We start from the raw sequence: 17,500 nt of genomic DNA, 5'->3' as shown, positions 1-17,500 counted from the left end.
GACTACACATGGTGTCTTATTTCAATAAACAATGACTACACATGGTGTCTTATTTCAATAAGTGAAAAATTTTTTGAAAAAATAAAGAATCTTTAATGCTCACTACTCAAAAGGTCTTATTTAATAAGTGAAAGGTTATTTTTGAATGAATGATGGGTCTTTCAATAAGTGAAAGGTTATTTTTGGATAAGTAAAGGTCTGATTTTAACAACTGAAAGGCTATTTTTGAACAAATAAAGGGTCTTGGTTCAGTAAATGAAAGGTTAGTTTTGAATAAATGATGGGTCTTTCAATAAGTGAAAGGTTATTTTTGAAGAAATAAAGGGTCATATTACAATAAGTGAAAGGTTATTTTTGAAAAAATAAAGGGTCTTAGTTCAATAAGAGAAAGGTTAGTTTTGAATAAATAGTGTGTCTTAGTTCAATAAGTGAAAGCTTATTTTTTTAATAAATAAAGGGTCTATTTCAACTCGTAAAACTAAACTAACCAGCATTAAATAATGTAAAGCTAAATTATCAAGGAAATCATTAATAAAAAAAATGCACCTGACAGGTAAAACTGACTGACTCCTCTTCCTGGTCAACTGCTCAAGTGTTTTTTTGACTGTAAATATTTGAGTATTTTAATATTCTATAGAAATATTTATTCTAGTAAAACATGTCTGTTTTCTTGAATGACATAGTCAGCAGCGGTGCTATTGGTGAATGAACTGCTAATATGATTAATAGAGAAAACATTGACAGATTTGTAAAAACTCATTTTTTTATATGGTTTTAATGAAAAATTGTTACTTGAAAATGTATGGCAGTGTTGGTCATTATTCAAAAAACCCACTTTTTCATGGTTTTAATTGAAAAATGTTCCTTGAGAATTTATTTTATTGTTGATTATTTTTTAAAAACCCAATTTTACTCAGTTCTAATTAAAATGTATTTTGTTATAATTTTCCAAAAAACCCAAATTTTTACAAACTCTTAATTAAAAAAACTTACTTGACAATTTTATTGTTATTTTCTAAAAAGCCATTTTTACTAAGTTCTAATTAAAATGTACTTTATTATGATTTTCCAAAAACCCATTTTTACAAAGTTTTAATGAAAAAGAAGTTACTTGACAAATTTATTTTATTATTTTCTAAAAACCTATTTTTACTAAGTTCTAATTAAAATGTATTTTTATTGTTATAATTTTCCAAAAACCTATTTTTTTTCAAAGGTTTAATTAAAGCTATTTGCAGACTATTTTCATATATACTTCACTGAATGATAAAACTACCAACAGCCTTCCTCAGATTTTAACAGGAAAGGATTCTGTGTATGTTATTAAAACTGTCAGTCACTTTTACGTATTTCATTATCCACTGACTCTTGATTCTTGATCTAGATAAAAACTCATTCACTAGCGCCATCTAGGGTAAAGCATTATCATCAGTGCACTCATGCGGTGCAATTGTAGGCAGGACTAGCGTTCTTTGCAGCGTCCCTTCGGCACCTAGCTGCAACCCCTTTCATTCCTTTTACTGTAGCTCAAGTCATATTATCTTTCTTCCATCTTGCTATCCACCCTCCCCTAACAATTATTACATAGTGCAACTGCTTTGAGGTTTTCCTCCTGTTACACTATTCAGACCTACCTGCTCTCAATTTCCTCCCCAGCGCTGTATGACCTGATAGGTCCCAGTGCTTGGCCTTTGGCATAAACTCTATATATTCCATTCCACTAGCGCTTACCTTTAACCAATTTGGAGATAAATCTCTGTGGCACTGGTATCCCTCCTCTCTTCGTTTTTTCCTTATTTGGAAGAGGCAGATAAGTCACCATCTAAACCTGAAAATTCAGATACACATGTTAGTATAAATCTCTCTACGGACCATATTTTTGTCATGCAGCTTGATAAGCTATCTGAATACCCAGCAGTAGCGAGGCATCAGACCCAATCATACTTAGCCACTATGAATGACAAACCGCTATTATTATTATTATTATTATTATTATTATTATTCAGGAGATGAACTCGATTCATATGGAACAAGCCCACCAAAGGGGCCACTGCCTTGAAATTCAAGCTTCCTAAGGATATGATGTTCATTTGAAAGAAATTACAGAAGATGATAGGGAATACAGAAAGAAAACATCAGTTATCAGAAAACAAAGACAAGCTAACAAATTATTAAACAGATAAAAATGTACATAAATAAAAGTACAAGGAAACATCTCTTCGAGTAATAATGTATTGCATATTCGCTCGCACTTATGATGCTCTAATTGCTCAACGTCCTCAGTAGGGAGGCTGTTCCACAGTCCAACGGTGCGAGGAATGAAGGACCTCTGGAACTCTGGAGAAGTTGGACAGCGAGGCACATTTACTGCGCATCGGTACTGCTCTCCAGTCAACTTGACGTGAGTCAAGTGACGTCAGATACCGGCAGGTATTTTAGGCAATCTCAGAAATTGAAAGGAAAGGGGATAGATTGATGTCCTATTAATTATAAAGGAAAATGGCTGTCTCCCTCCTCAGTTCTTTGTGACTACAGAAGTGCTGCTCACATTGCAATGAGTGCTGTCAAAAACTCATCGCCATCCAGCATTACTAGATAATGTCACAACATATGCATTCACGTCACACAAAAAAGGCAGCAGAAAACAGTACATAAGCATAAAAAGCTGCGGAAAGCAGTACAAAAGCAGCAGAAAGCAGTACAAAAACTGTAAAGGCCAGCAGAAAGCAGTACAAAAACTGTAAAGGCAGCAGAAAGCAGTACAAAAACTGTAAAGGCCAGCAGAAAGCAGTACAAAAACTGTAAAGGCCAGCAGAAAGCAGTACAAAAACTGTAAAGGCCAGCAGAAAGCAGTACAAAAACTGTGAAGACCAGCAGAAAGCAGTACTAAGGCTATGAGGCCAACGGGCAATTACCATGTAAAGAATGACGAAGCAGTACAAAACTGTAAGGCCAGCGAAGCGATACCACAAAAGCTGTGAGGGCAAGCAGAAAGCAGTGCAACTGTAAAGGCAGCGAGAAAGCAGTACAAAACGCTATAAAGGCAAACGAAAGCAGTACAAACTGTAAGGCCAGCAGAAAGCAGTACAAAACTGAGGCCAGCAGAAAGCAGTACAAAACTGTAAGGCCAGCGAAAGCAATTACAAAAACTATAAAGGTGGCAGAGAAGCAGTACAAAAACTGTAAAGAGGCAAATGAAAGCATTTCGAAACTGTAAAGGCGGCAGAAGCAGTACAAAAACTGTAAAGAGGCAAATGAAGCAGTACAAAAACTGTAAGAATGTGAAAGCAGTACAAAACTGAGGCCAGCGAGAAAGCAGTACAAAAACTGTGAGGCCAGCGAAGCAATTTCAAAAAACTGTAAAGGCAAGCAGAAAGCAGTACAAAAACTGTAAAGACCAGCAGAAAGCAGTACAAAAACTGTAAAGGCCAGCAGAAAGCAGTACAAAAACCGTAAAGGTAAGCAGAAAGCAGCAGAAAGTATACAAATCAGCAGAAAGCATTAAAAAAGCAGCAGCAGAAATCGGTACAGAACTGAAAAAAGCAGTAAAAAACTGACAAACAGCAGCGGAAAAGCAGTACAAATAAAGAAAATCAACAGAAAGCAGTACAAAAACATAGAAGACAGCAGATAGCAATACAAGACCTCAGAAAAAGCAGCAGAAAGCAGTGCAACACATCAGAAAAAGCCATCAGAAAGCAGTACAAAAACGAGAAAAGGCAACTGAAAACAGTACAAAAACAAGCAGCCGGAAACAGTACAAAACACCAGACCACTATTTAAGAAAATCTGGAAGGCTTATGGAACCAGGCAACAATAATAATAATAATAATAATAATAATAATAATAATAATAATAATAATAATAATAATAATAATAATAATAATAATAATAATGAGAATTTGTTTGTAGATGCACAGAGAACTGTCTCAGGTCACAGCACTGTTACCAAAAAATGAGTCACGGCAGATCACAGACACTGAATTTCAATTGTGAATTTCATTCATCGTATGCTACAGACAACAAGTACTAATAAATAGGTCAAGATAATCACAAGCCATCAACTGACAAAGTGCCTTGTTGATTACTTCTGTCAGTAACATGTTCAAGACAACTTACAGACAAGAGTGGAGGTCCTCTCTCTCTCTCTCTCTCTCTCTCTCTCTCTCTCTCTCTCTCTCTCTCTCTCTCTCTCTCTCTCTCTCTCTCTCTGTGTTAATTAAACAACGCAAAATTATCTTGTCAAGTTAAAAAGTCGATGTCAAATACAGAAAACTTTATTACTTCCAGTTCAAGTTGTCCATACCAAGATAACTGTACAGTACTTACATTTATCAAATGCATTTAGGGACAGTCCCTGTGTTCCCGTAAGGACCAAGTTTCATATAAAGAGGTTTGCTTTACAAAGGCTTCACTGGAACCTTCAAAACGACACTCATAAAAATGCAGCTGAATAATCGAAATGAAGACTGCAAAGATCAACAACTCTACCTTTTCATCGAGGAAGAGGAAAACTGACAAGAAAAGATTGAAGGGATCAAACCTAACTTGTTTGTGGTTGCATCAGAGCCCATCCTGGGATCTATCTGTCGAATCTATCAAAAGAGGTCTTGTTTACAATTGGCTAATTTGAGGTAAGGTGTTAACTACTGGTAAACTGTAACGAAGGCCATAAAAAAACATTAGTTTACAGGATAATTTTTTCAGTATAACTCACTTGGTAGAAAGGAAACAAAAAATGTGTTAGTATATACACTAAGTTCACTTTGACATATTGAAGTGTCAACTATGACAAGTGTCTTCTGATGACAAATTCACCTACGATGACACCAGTTTGTTTCATGCAAATGAAGTTGTGTAGTTTGCCACTCGTTCAACTTAAAAGTCAACTTTTAGCAACCGAGGTGATGTAGCAACCGAGGTGATGTTGCAACCGAATCATGGAATAAATTATTTGAATACACAGCCACCCGATCGTTAATATTCAAACTAGCATCATTAATTTAATACTGACAATAGCATTAATGAAATACTTAAAATTTATTTAACTTTTGCTCACATGCCTTCCTACGCGATAACTTATTGTTTGACTCAAAACTCAGCTGTTTATTAAAGAAAACCAGGGAATACCACTTAAGGAACAACAGGGAATACCACAGAAGATTTTGACAGTTCATGGTCGAAGGAATGGTAACCACAATCTGCCAGTTACCTTCGTGAAATGTTAATTATATCAACGGTGTAAGGCGACTGGGGTCGGCCCCTGTCTGACTAACAACGGTGGTTCAGCTATAGAAAATGGGAAAGAAAACGAAAACGTAAAACATTCCCATTCTGTATAACAGGGGTTACCAACCTGGGGTACATGTACCCCTTGTGGTACATTTGTACTCTCTTCAGGGGGTACACTGGATCTGAGAGAATTGCCAGTACTGCGTAATACATGATGTAATCTGCAATGAAATTGCACAATGTCGTGTCTGTTTTTTGTGTTTAATTTCCTTATTACCATTAATGTTCTTATGCTGTCTACACAAACAGATTTCATAATAATAAAATTATAATACCAATTTCATTGTTTTTCTTTTTCATCCTGAATTTTTAGGGGTACACAGGAATCTATGAAAAATGCCCAAGAGGTACAGAAGAACAAAAAAGGTTGGAACCCCTGCTATATAAGCTCCGACTCAAGAAAGGTGATATACTGCAGTCTAAATATGGCTTTTATCAATGACCAAAGATTGTGTGCTGGTGAACTGTTTTAACCAACAGCAATATTTTCAATTCGATGAAGCACAGACACGATCGCTTTATGTTCAGGGATAATATTACGGGTTAAAAGTAATAGAAAAAGTCGCATTGCCTAGTATGCAAATTAGTTGACCACAAAAGTCAGCTGTAGCGTTCTGAAATAATTCCCCGAAAAAATTCCTCTTGACTATGCTAATGAACAAGGACACTAGGAATTTCTGAACTGATACCACACATTGAGGACTTACAAATAAACACTGTGGACCTCAATATCAAACGTCATTTTAGGTGGTTTTTGTTATAAAACTTCTACGTTCACATTTCCAAAATCACATGTACAACATTAATTTGGCTTTCAACTAAAATTTCATCAAAGGTGGCTTTTGCTTCGGGGGAAGGGGGCTGTTTGTACCTGGATTGATCATGTTAGTTAGGGGTTGGGGTCATACCTGGTTTTGATCAGAAAAGGGTTCTTTATAGGGGGTAGTTAGGGGTGAGGGTCATACCTGGTTTTGATCATAAAGGGGTTCTTTATAGGGGGTAGTTAGGGTCGGCGGGTCATACCTGGTTTAGATCTTAAGGGGGCTCTTTATAGGGAGTAGTTAGGGGTGGGGGTTCGTACCTGGTTTGATCATAAGGGGTTCTTTATGGGGGTTGTTAGGGGTGGGGTCGTAAATGGTTTTTGACCACAGGGGGGGTTCTTTAAAGGAGAAGTTGGGGCGATTGTATCTGGTTTGATCATGAGGGGGTCCTTTATAGGGAGTATTTTTTGGGGGGATTGTATCTGGTATGATTTATAAAGGGTTCTTAGTTGGTGTAGCTGTCAGCCCAAAACACTACACAGAATGACCCAAAAATTCAAAACCAAAGGGGTACTTTGGAAAGACCCACTATTATATTCACAATGTTACGGTTGTGACTGACAAAACCTCACACAGCATGAGAATCATTTATTTCTAGTATCAACGGCAAGTAAGTCTAACAAGGAATCAATAAACAGCTGGGAAACAGATACAACAAATAGCACGAACAAGACCAAGACGGCAAAACACCGGACTGACCATCCAAGTCTGCTGACCGGCAAAGCTCTTTTTTCCCCAAGATTAATTTCCTGACATGCAATAATAATATTATCTCAAAACCAATAACAGAACATACCTTAAAGTTAATTACTGCAGTAATAAATGCCACGCATGCTATGAGACGCAAAATATCCATTGTTCTAACCACAACCAGCTGATATCTGCTCACTTCGTCGCTTCAACTGACGGAAGACTGATTTTCTGGGTCCTAGAAAGAAGAGCAAGGAAGTGTCCTGAAAATGATGACGTAACAACGATGACGTCACAACGCTGACCTCACAACGATGACGTCACAACACCGATTAAAAGTGAATGCTGTTTGCCCATTTAGAGAATGGGCTTTCATTGTAATCAGTTGCATTTGGAAACATGTCAATGACAAAAATTGCTGATTTAACAAGAGATAATTAAAATACTTTTTCAGGAAGTAGAATTTAAGAAAAAATAAGACAATATTCCTCTTACTACTTCCTAATGAACACCATATTCTTTAGAAGCTTGTATTTCAAGCCAATGGCCCCCCTGTGGGCTTGTTCCATATCAACAGGTTTCATCTTCTGAATCGTCTAACCACTTCTACAGACAATAGTTCACTATAAAGTGATACATTCGGGTAGTCTTCCATAGAAATTTCAGTTTGAATTTTTGCAGTGAAAGAACATCGTTCAAAAAAGTACACTGGACACCATTACTTGTTAAATTTAAGCTTCAGTTGAATATTTCATGCAGAATATATGACAATTGTAAGAACTGCTTTGCGTAAGCAAAATATGAATTAATTTTTCTTGTAGTTGACATATCGTAATTAATGTATTCAAGAAATCTCTTGTAATTACCAATAAATTACTCTGTATCCTGCAAAAATGAGACTTACCTTCAATCACAAATTTAGTGTCTTGCAGAAACGCCGAGAACATTATTCCTGAACAAGACTCACGAGAACAAAAATGTACCATATTTTATTTATAACTGACAAAACATATCCTATGCATTCCTTGTCGTTTATCCTGTGTATTACATGAATCCTTATTTTACACACTTTCGCTCTGCTTTTTCTCTCCCGTAGGCGGGCAGTGCCGTCAGTGCACCTCATGCGGTGCACTGTAGGTATTACTTAAGGTTCTTTGCAGCGTGCCTTCGGCCCTTAGCTGCAACCCCCTTCCGTTCCTTTTAGTGTACCTCCTTTCATATTCTCTTTCTTCCCTCTTAACTTTCCATCCTCTCCTAACAATTGATTCATAGTGCAACTGCGAGATTTTCCTCCTGTTACACCTTTCAAACCTTTCTACTCCCAATTTCCGTTTCAGCGCTGAATGACCTCATAGGTCCCAGTGCTTGGCCTTTGGCCTAAAGTCTATACTCAATCAATCAATCAACTCTGCCTTTTCTCCGAGTGGCAACTGGAGATTCTCCAAGTGTATCACCTCTACCAACAATCATTTTGCCCGCATGACGGGTACCTTACAGAAAATGGGAAATGTGGATTACATTTTCTTTCGTTTTTATGGGCTGATCGCTGTTTCTCGCGTTTTTCTTGACCCAGGGATTTTACCCTTCTCATCTTTTACCGAGATAATTTGAGAAATTCACAAGGGTAATTCGAGAAATTTATCGTCTTTTGTTTACATTTTTACGTTCCATTCCCGAGGGGCTGGTGTTGAACATGGCGTCAAGCGTAGTTTTTTTAGCACAACTACCCAATTCTGTTATAGTCCTCTCTAGCAATACTGCCTTAAAATGGAAGACTGCAGTATCTGCAAAAATACAAAACTGGGAAAAATTGTAGATACTGCAATTTTCCCTTGCCTTACTACTGATTTTCCAGATACTGCAAACGTTCCCCCCTAAATACTCGTGGAAAGCATTGAAGAATCATTCTGAAACTGCAGTAACTTGTGTGTTAGTGTTTCACGAGCCCAGTTGGTGGCGTATCTCAATTTCGATTTGCAGATACTGCAGTTTTCCCTTGCCTTACTACTGATTTTGCAGATACTGCAGATGTGACCCCCTAAATACTCGTGGAAAGCATTGAAGAATCATTCTGAAACTGCAGTGACTTGTGTATTAGTGTTTCACGAGCCCAATAGGTGGTATATCTCAATTTCGAAAATTTTGCAGATACTGCAGGTTTCCATTTTAGGGCAGAATACTTGTATTTATTAAGATCCTACTCGAAGTACAGAGAACGCTTTTCAGACTGTAATTCTCAATCACCTAGGCATTTGTTTAGGTAATAAATGAACTTAAAATTTCTGGAGCATACATTTCAATGGAGTCATTACTGCAGTATTTGAAATATGATGACATGACCCAAGATGAAAAACTTTTGAGTTCATCACATGGAAATAAAAATGAATGACGTTATTGTTGGGGGATTTTTTGATATACAAATCCTGGTATAAACTGCATTTATGAACATATTTAGGACATTTGTATAATGATAAATAGCCCACTATACCTAATCACAAGAGGATTCCTCTGATGAGAATAATCTGTCCTAGTAATCTCCTTATAGTGATGTGCTTTCATAATTCTGCTTTTTTATCATTAATACCACAGAGACTTTAAAATTATCATATAAAAACATACCACAAAGACTTCAATATTTATCATATAAAAAACAATCATTCTCATTGTGTGACCTATCACAAGGGTACCACAACAATATGTATATAAAGGGAACCTTTTATCAACTCTAAGATTGTCTGAAATGTAAAAAATTTGACCTATAATGATTTGATATGAGAAACCTATAAAGCCAAGTAGTAGGGCACTTTTCAGCCATTCAGAGCTTTAAACAGTGAAGAGAGGGAGTTGGAGTGGTAGAACAGCAAGATTGGAGAAAGGAACCGGGAATGGAGGTGAAGTAAGAATGGCGAAAGGAACCGGGAATGGAGGTAAAGTAAGAATGGCGAAAGGAACCGGGAATGGAGGTAAAGTAAGAATGGCGAAAGGAACCGGGAATGGAGGTTAATTAAGAATGGCGAAAGGAACCGGGAATGGAGGTTAATTAAGAACGGCGAAAGGAACCGGGAATGGAGGTAAAGAATGGAGGGAGGAACCGGGAATAGAGGTAATGCAAGAATGGAGAAAGGTACCGGGAATGGAGGTAAAGCAAGAATGGAGAAAGAAACCGGGAATGGAGATAAAGCAAGAATGGAGAAAGGAACCAGGAAAGGAGGTAAAGTAAGAATGGAGAGAGGAACCGGGAATGGAGGTAAAGCAAGAAGGAGAAAGGAAGCGGGAATGGAGGTAAAGCAAGACAGAGGATGGGAACTGGGAATGGAGGTAAGGCAAGAATGCAGAAAGGGACCGGAAATGGTAAAGCATGACACAGGATAGGAACCGGGAATAGAAGTCAGGAGTAAATGGCTGGAAATTGGGTAAAGCAGTCAGGGGCCGAAGGGGCCCTTCAAGCAACCTTTGGCACTGCTCACAGTTTAACACGTGAGATACACCGACGACACTAATTACCTATCAACACTATGACCACATACCCACGGGGCACAGTGCCTTAATTTTCTAAATTCATTCCCAGACAGAATCGGCAATTCGCGAGACCTCTCATTAAACTGTTTACATGGTATTTATTTTTAATGCAGCTGCAAAATAATTCAACAGCTTCAAGCTACTCACACTTGCACCCAAAAATAGGGTCCGGGAAGTATTTTCCCGAAATGTAACCGAGCACCGGGACCTTTCCCTGAAGAAAGCGGGACGCCATATCTCAAAAACTCACCACAGAATTTTCTTGAAAATAATCTCATGTTTCCCACACCCAAACTACCTCCCAGGCAAGTGATCTGACCTAACCTAACCTAGGGGCATGGCAAAAAAACCAGGGCTGGTGCAGTACTAGCATACATCTCAGGGATTTGCGTCCGGGAAAGAAAGGCATAATCCACAAATAAATAAGAAAGTACTTTCTAGTAAAACTATTATATTCGACGAGGTTCGGAACTCTCGAAAATTCCAAGTACTGTTTAGACTTGTTCCTTTAAATTTATCTATTCCTATATAACCTTTCGCCGTCAACAGGAAAACGCACAGCCGGAAGTGCCTAACTAGTTAAAAAATATTCTTAAATGTGAGCTGATGGAAAATCAGAACTTGAAAAAAAAAAAAAAAACACTCTTGATGACGAATAATGCTGATCTGATCTGACAACCGACCAAACAAGAAAAAATGCGTCCATTTTGTTCCACTCATGACCACTAAGTACCATATGCTTTCGGTGAATAGATAAGAGTAGTACTGATCGCGAAAAAATTATACATTCAACGCCTAGGGCCAAATCAACGACAAAGAGTATGACAAAAAAATAACCAAAAGTGGGACTCTAGAAAAAAGGCAACGACAGGACAAAGCCGGAAAAAAGTCAGGCCTGACGTCCATTAGATCAGCTAATCCGAGGTGACGGAAAAAAAAAACATACCCTTGGTAAAAACAATTGCTTATCTTGTACCCCTGAAAGACTTACTTCATATGCCACAAAGCAAACAATACCTTATTGATTACAGAGGAAAGTCTATATACCTTGTATCTAATTGTAGCAACGCCAGGTTAGTCCTCTGGGTAAAGTGATACCGGTCACACAGAGTTTTGACCACACCCAAGATCCAACGTCTTGCCGGAACTGGTGGAAGATTACTTATGATTATGAACAAACAACAAAGTACCACCCTGAACTGAAGTTCCTGAACTGCAGATGTACGAACGTCGATGGTATGTTTAAGTACAACCCTCTGGAAAGACTGTGTTTCCGCTAACAGAAGCCAGGATTAGTTAGTAGATTACCGTTAATAATATTAACAAAAGAGAGATTAAAGAAACTTTTGCCAGCTTTAGACAGAAAGAAAGATTGAGCAAGATTGTAGCATGTCTAATCTGTTACATCCAACAGCAGTGGAGTTGGGTGAATGCTCACGATGGTCTGGATAAGGCATTCCCCCTAAAAATGGCAAGAATTTAAATTTATTGAAAATTCAGGTTTAATCAATGCTTTATAAATAAACGTCCTTTAATTTTGATTCCTAAAATGCTTTAATATTTGCAAATATTGTTTAGGCTGACATTTCAGAGACAAACGTATACCTGATTATGATTATTGTATCTGTACTGTACAACACTAGAGGGTGTATCCTCATTCTTAAGCACATCTCAGTGATCGTGTTTCAGATTCATTCTCCTTGTAACAACAAATTATTCACTATCCTACTGTATCAGATGTGTGCTTTTACTCAAGAATTTAGGATTTTGAGGACATTCCATATACCCTTACATCAACATTTTCGTGTAAGATACATACCCACCTTTTGATCCAAATCCTTGTCTTTTCTCCAAGTATCAGCTCATGAACAGCTCTTAAGAGCTAGTGCCACATACATCACCAATTTATCTTTCGTTTATCTTTCAGATTTATTTTCTCTCACAGATACCCTTTATTGAGACGTCCCCTGTCATAAATCACAAGGATCTGCCCTCGTTCACCCTGGAACTTTGAAGAGCTTTACCTCCTTCCTTAGTGATCCCAGAGCCGCCATGTGATCAACTGGACGATTCTGCCACCGAAGCAGGGACGCAGTTCACTGGCAGCAGTGATTATTTATTTTTTGGTGGACTAATCTTTCACACTCACACAGGCTTATAGACAAATAACCCCGTATAAGTTGACAAAAATGGGTGTAAGAGGTAAGCTCTTGGAATGGATTCAGAATTACCTAACAGACCGGAAAGTTGACCTGCCTTTTCAAGGGAAGATTTCCCTCTGTAAAGGACCTTGAACTTGGCACACCCCAAGGTGGAGTTTTGAGTCCAACTTTGTTTAATGTTCTTATTAATGTCATTGTTAATATTAAGTTACCCAGGGGAATTAATGTTATTGCTTATGCTGATGATATGTTTATTCGTGCAAGAACTTATATTCAAATGAAAATTAGTTGGATATTATTGCCAATATTAGTGAAGAGCTAGTGTTTGTGATCACAAATGAAAAGACAAGTTATGTGTACCAAGCAGGGACACAGGGAACGCCTAATATTGCAGGAATATAAGCTTGAATATGTTGATGCATATAAATACTTAAGGGTCCATGTAGGTGGTAATCGTGGCAGAGACACTGGTTCAGTATCTAATGGTACGGGCACTGCTCCAGTATCTAATGGCAGAGACACTGCTTCAGTATCTAGTGGTAGAGACACTGCTTTAGTGTCTAATGGCAGAGACACTGCATCAGGATCTGATGGCAGAGACACTGCTTCAGTATCTAATGGTAGGGGCACTGCTTCACTATCTAATGGTAAAGACATTGCTTCAGCATCTAATGCAGAGACACTGCTTCAGAATCTAATGGTAGGGATACTCCTTCAGTATCTAATGGTGGAGACACTGCTTCAGTATCTAATGGTAGGGGCAATGCTTTAGTATGTAATGGTAGAGACATACTGCTTCAGTGTCCAATGGTAGAGACTCTGCTTCAGCATCTATGGCAGAGACACTGCTTCAGTATCTAATGGTAGAGACACTGCTTTAATGTCTAATGGCAGAGACACTGCATCAGGATCTGAAGGCAGAGACGCTGCTTCAGTATCTAATGGTAGGGGCACTACTAGACTGTCCAGTAAAAGTAAAGGTATTAGGACTGGCACCCACAACAGTAAGAATTTTAAAGAAATAAACATCGTCACTGGGCCATCAAACAATGAGAAATGACAGAAACTCTCTTCCATAAGACATAGCATAATGTCAGGGGTGCAAGAATTTTGGCTTCCTCGTGAGCTAGAAACCTGATTGAATGGAAGGCACATTAACAAGTACTTTTAATTTTTCTTTTAATCTGCCAAGACTCCAGAAATAACACGATTATAAAATCACAGATAAGGAACTTAATGTTTATTTGTCGGTTTTATCAGTATCACGCATCAAGATGTTTTGATGAAATTCAATCGCTTTTTTCAAATATTGATGGTAATGATACAGTTTTGTTTGATTGCCAATGAGGTTTAAAAACAATACAACTCTTCTTTGTAACCCTGTGATATAGGTTATTATAATTACAACCAAAAATAAGGCATCGGTTGTTTGTGGAGACTTTTTGAAGAAAAAATTAATTATGTGCCTACGACTGACTTACTCTTCTTATCTTGGTGAAAATGCATGAGATAAAGGCATATACATATACATATATATGTATACACACACACACACACACACACACACACATATATATATATATATATATATATATATATATATATATATATATATATATATATATATATATATATATATATACAGTATATATGTATATATATATATATATATATATATATATATATATATATATATATATATATATATATATATATATATATATATATATTCTCTGGGCTTTCATTTCCCTTATTCACTATTCCTGTGAAAATGTGTTTTTACAACCTTTTAGATCAAGTTTATTCATCAACTGAATAAACTTGATCTGAAACTATCAAACTTTTTTTTTTTTTATTCTAACAGCTGATTACGAATTACACGAGAAAAAAACTTAAAATCTATAGATAGAGAGCTAATAAATACAAGGTTCCAAATTCAAAATATAGATTATTGTAATAAACGAAAAATATATTGATAATCCTAGACAAACCGGTTGAAAAATAATAGCGTGAGACAAGGAAATAACACGCGAGGAACAAGAACCATCTATTATTATTATTATGATTATTATTATTATTATTATTATTATTATTATTATTATTATTATTATTATTGTTGTTTACTCAGTCCCATGAATAAAATCCTCCATTCATTGTCCACATACGTTCCTTCTTCCCTAAATAATCTAAAGTTTTTCTTATATATAATCAGTTGCCAATATATATATATATATATAAAGCAAGAGAATAAGAACACTTTTTTCCCATACAGTAAATTAAAACAAATAAAGGATAAGAGCAACAGCAATGCGGTTAAAAATGTGAAGATTTATGGCGTTAAAGTAATTCCTTGTGCCGCCGCTAGATGGCAGAACCTGTCGGTGCACATTTCTCACCCACTAGACCTAGTCTCATAATCACCATTGCGCCACAACATCAAAGAATATGGAGATTTCCGGTTAGGAGTTTCCATGTAAGTAAGTAACAGTGTAGTTGTAAAGTAAAATATGAGAATTACTAAACGCTATGACGGGAAAACCCGTCGAAAGAAAGCGTTCTTGCAATGTCTGGAATCTCGCCTTCGACCATTGCCTGAGCGGCGGTATGGAAGACAGGGTGAGTTGAGTCGATCACCTCACAACGCCGAATGCTATACGTGGACGTCGATAGCTTAGTATAAGCTCGACGACATCATTCCAGGGTCGGAAATGATAGATACGAAGACTCTAGGAATTAGATTATTCATCTGTCGATTGTCTAAAGTTGAAGGAACTGTTGAAAATGGAGCGAATGAACAAAATGATGACCGGCTAAAATGGACACTTGCTAAAGCGTTACCGCTTTACACAACGATCAATCAAATATTACGTGATATTTGATGCGCTGGATTTGCTATTTCCGTGCATCCAGCTTTTTCCCCATTTTAAAAAAGAACACTGCATGAGAGGAATTAATATCGAAACCGTGCGATTTGATTGTCGTAAGTTGGTTGACAAAGATATGATATTATGAGTGCAGTAAGTTGTATGTATATATATATATATATATATATATATATATATATATATATATATATATATATATATATATATATATATCTCATTTGATTAACCGTTACTGTTGATATACTTGTATATCGAACGCTCTGTGCTGTGATATCTGTATGTATACACACACACGCACACACTTGTATATATATTAGCTTAAATACATACGTGTGGCGCATTCTATTTGCATACAGAAACACTCACACACACGTATATATATACTGTCTATATATGCATACATACATACACATACATATATACTGTGTATATATACATACATATATATATATGTATGTATGTATAGATATATATATATATATATATATATATATATATATATACACACACGTGTGTGTACGTATATCACATCCTAGAAATTATGACCAACCTCTCTCTCTCTCTCTCTCTTTCTCTCTCTCTCTCATAATTTCTGGGATGTGATATACGTACACACACACGTGTGTGTGTGTATATATATATATATATATATATATATATATATATATATATATATATATCAGTAGCAAGGGACAATAATAAAAAAAACCTGACCTCACCGATCTCACTCCCAATAAAAATATAAAATAATAACAAAACACAAGAATAACATCCGACAATAACCATTCTTTAACCTCACTCCTCTACGAGCAAGAAATCCCGTCATCGAAATATAAAACAACAGCGATATAAAACGGAAATATAAAAGAATATAAATAGAAAATAGATAAAAAAGAAGTTAATTTCAGGGGAGAGCTAAGAGCACGCGCTTGGGACAGCCTGCCAGGCAATCGATCAATTCAGTCTGGTGGTCTCCTCTCCTCTCCTTCTCTCTCCTCCTCCTCCTCCTCCTCCTCCTCCTCCTCCTCTTCTCCTCTGTTCTCCACCACCTCCTCACTTCTTTATCCTTCTCACCCTTCTCCCTCTCTCTGTGTCTTTATCTTTCTTAGATGTATGTATGTATGTGTGTAAATATTTATACATATATACTGTATTTCTCATGTGTTCATTTCCATCATATATATATATATATATATATATATATATATATATATATATATATATATATATATATATACACACACACATATATATATGTATATATATATGAATATATATGTATGCATTATATATATATATATGAATATATACAGTGTATATATATATATATATTTATTTATTTATACATACGAGTATATATATACTATCTATATATGCATAAATATATTTCCATATGTTTATAGTTACTAGCCCTTTCACATATTACAATATGTTTCCTGAGTTTCTGTTAATGTCCTAAAGTGAAGCAGTAATTAATCAATAGCTCTTGCACGACCACACACACACACACACACAGAGAGAGAGAGAGAGAGAGAGAGAGAGAGAGAGAGAGAGAGAGAGAGAGAGAGAGAGAGAGAGAGAGAGAGAGAGGTTGGTCAGAAGTTGTTTGAAAATGTAAGTAACACTTCCATGTGAAGCCGAAATCTCTCCAGCTGGCAATTGAATATTGATAATTCTCCTTCATGTTATTTTACGCATTCACTTGTTTAAACGTAAGCGTAAATAAATATGAATAATTTTATGTAAGCCATAATTTTCCTATCGCTGATTTCCACGTACAAATGAGTGTGTGTGTGTGTGTGTGTGTGTTTGTTTATAAGAGACAGGCAGGCAGTGAGACAGACGGAAGCTGAGTTGCAAAGCAATCTTTAGCATTTCCAAGATAGGTGTAGAATTGAACTGAATATAGAGTTTAGGCCAAAGGCCAAGCACTGGGATCTATGAGGTTATTCAGTGCTGGAAAGGAAATTGAGAGTAGGTAGGTTTGAAAGGTGTAACAGGAGGAAAATCTCGCAGTTGGAAGAATGATAATATGAATGGAGAGACAGTAAAAGGAACGAAAGAGGTTGCAGCTAGGGGCCGAAGGGACGCTGCGAAGAACCTTTAGTAATGCCTACAGTGCACCACGTAA

General features: G+C 36.6%; 1 long non-coding RNA gene across 1 annotated transcript in view; it reads right to left on the bottom strand.

Annotated features, from left to right (window-relative positions):
• LOC136847857 (uncharacterized) overlaps nucleotides 1-11,488 on the bottom strand; it is a 12,694-nt gene extending 1,206 nt beyond the window's left edge. Inside the window, exons 1-3 of the long non-coding RNA XR_010855873.1 lie at nucleotides 11,370-11,488; nucleotides 6,910-7,041; nucleotides 1,732-1,828 (exon numbers count right to left, since the gene is read on the bottom strand). This is a non-coding gene — a long non-coding RNA (uncharacterized lncRNA). The remainder of the gene's footprint in view (nucleotides 1-1,731; nucleotides 1,829-6,909; nucleotides 7,042-11,369) is intronic.
• Nucleotides 11,489-17,500: the final 6,012 nt, after the last annotated feature.

The sequence above is a fragment of the Macrobrachium rosenbergii genome, chromosome 17, assembly GCF_040412425.1.
Source record: "Macrobrachium rosenbergii isolate ZJJX-2024 chromosome 17, ASM4041242v1, whole genome shotgun sequence".
Lineage (NCBI taxonomy): Eukaryota > Metazoa > Arthropoda > Malacostraca > Decapoda > Palaemonidae > Macrobrachium > Macrobrachium rosenbergii.
This window is presented reverse-complemented; position numbering and strand designations above follow the sequence as displayed.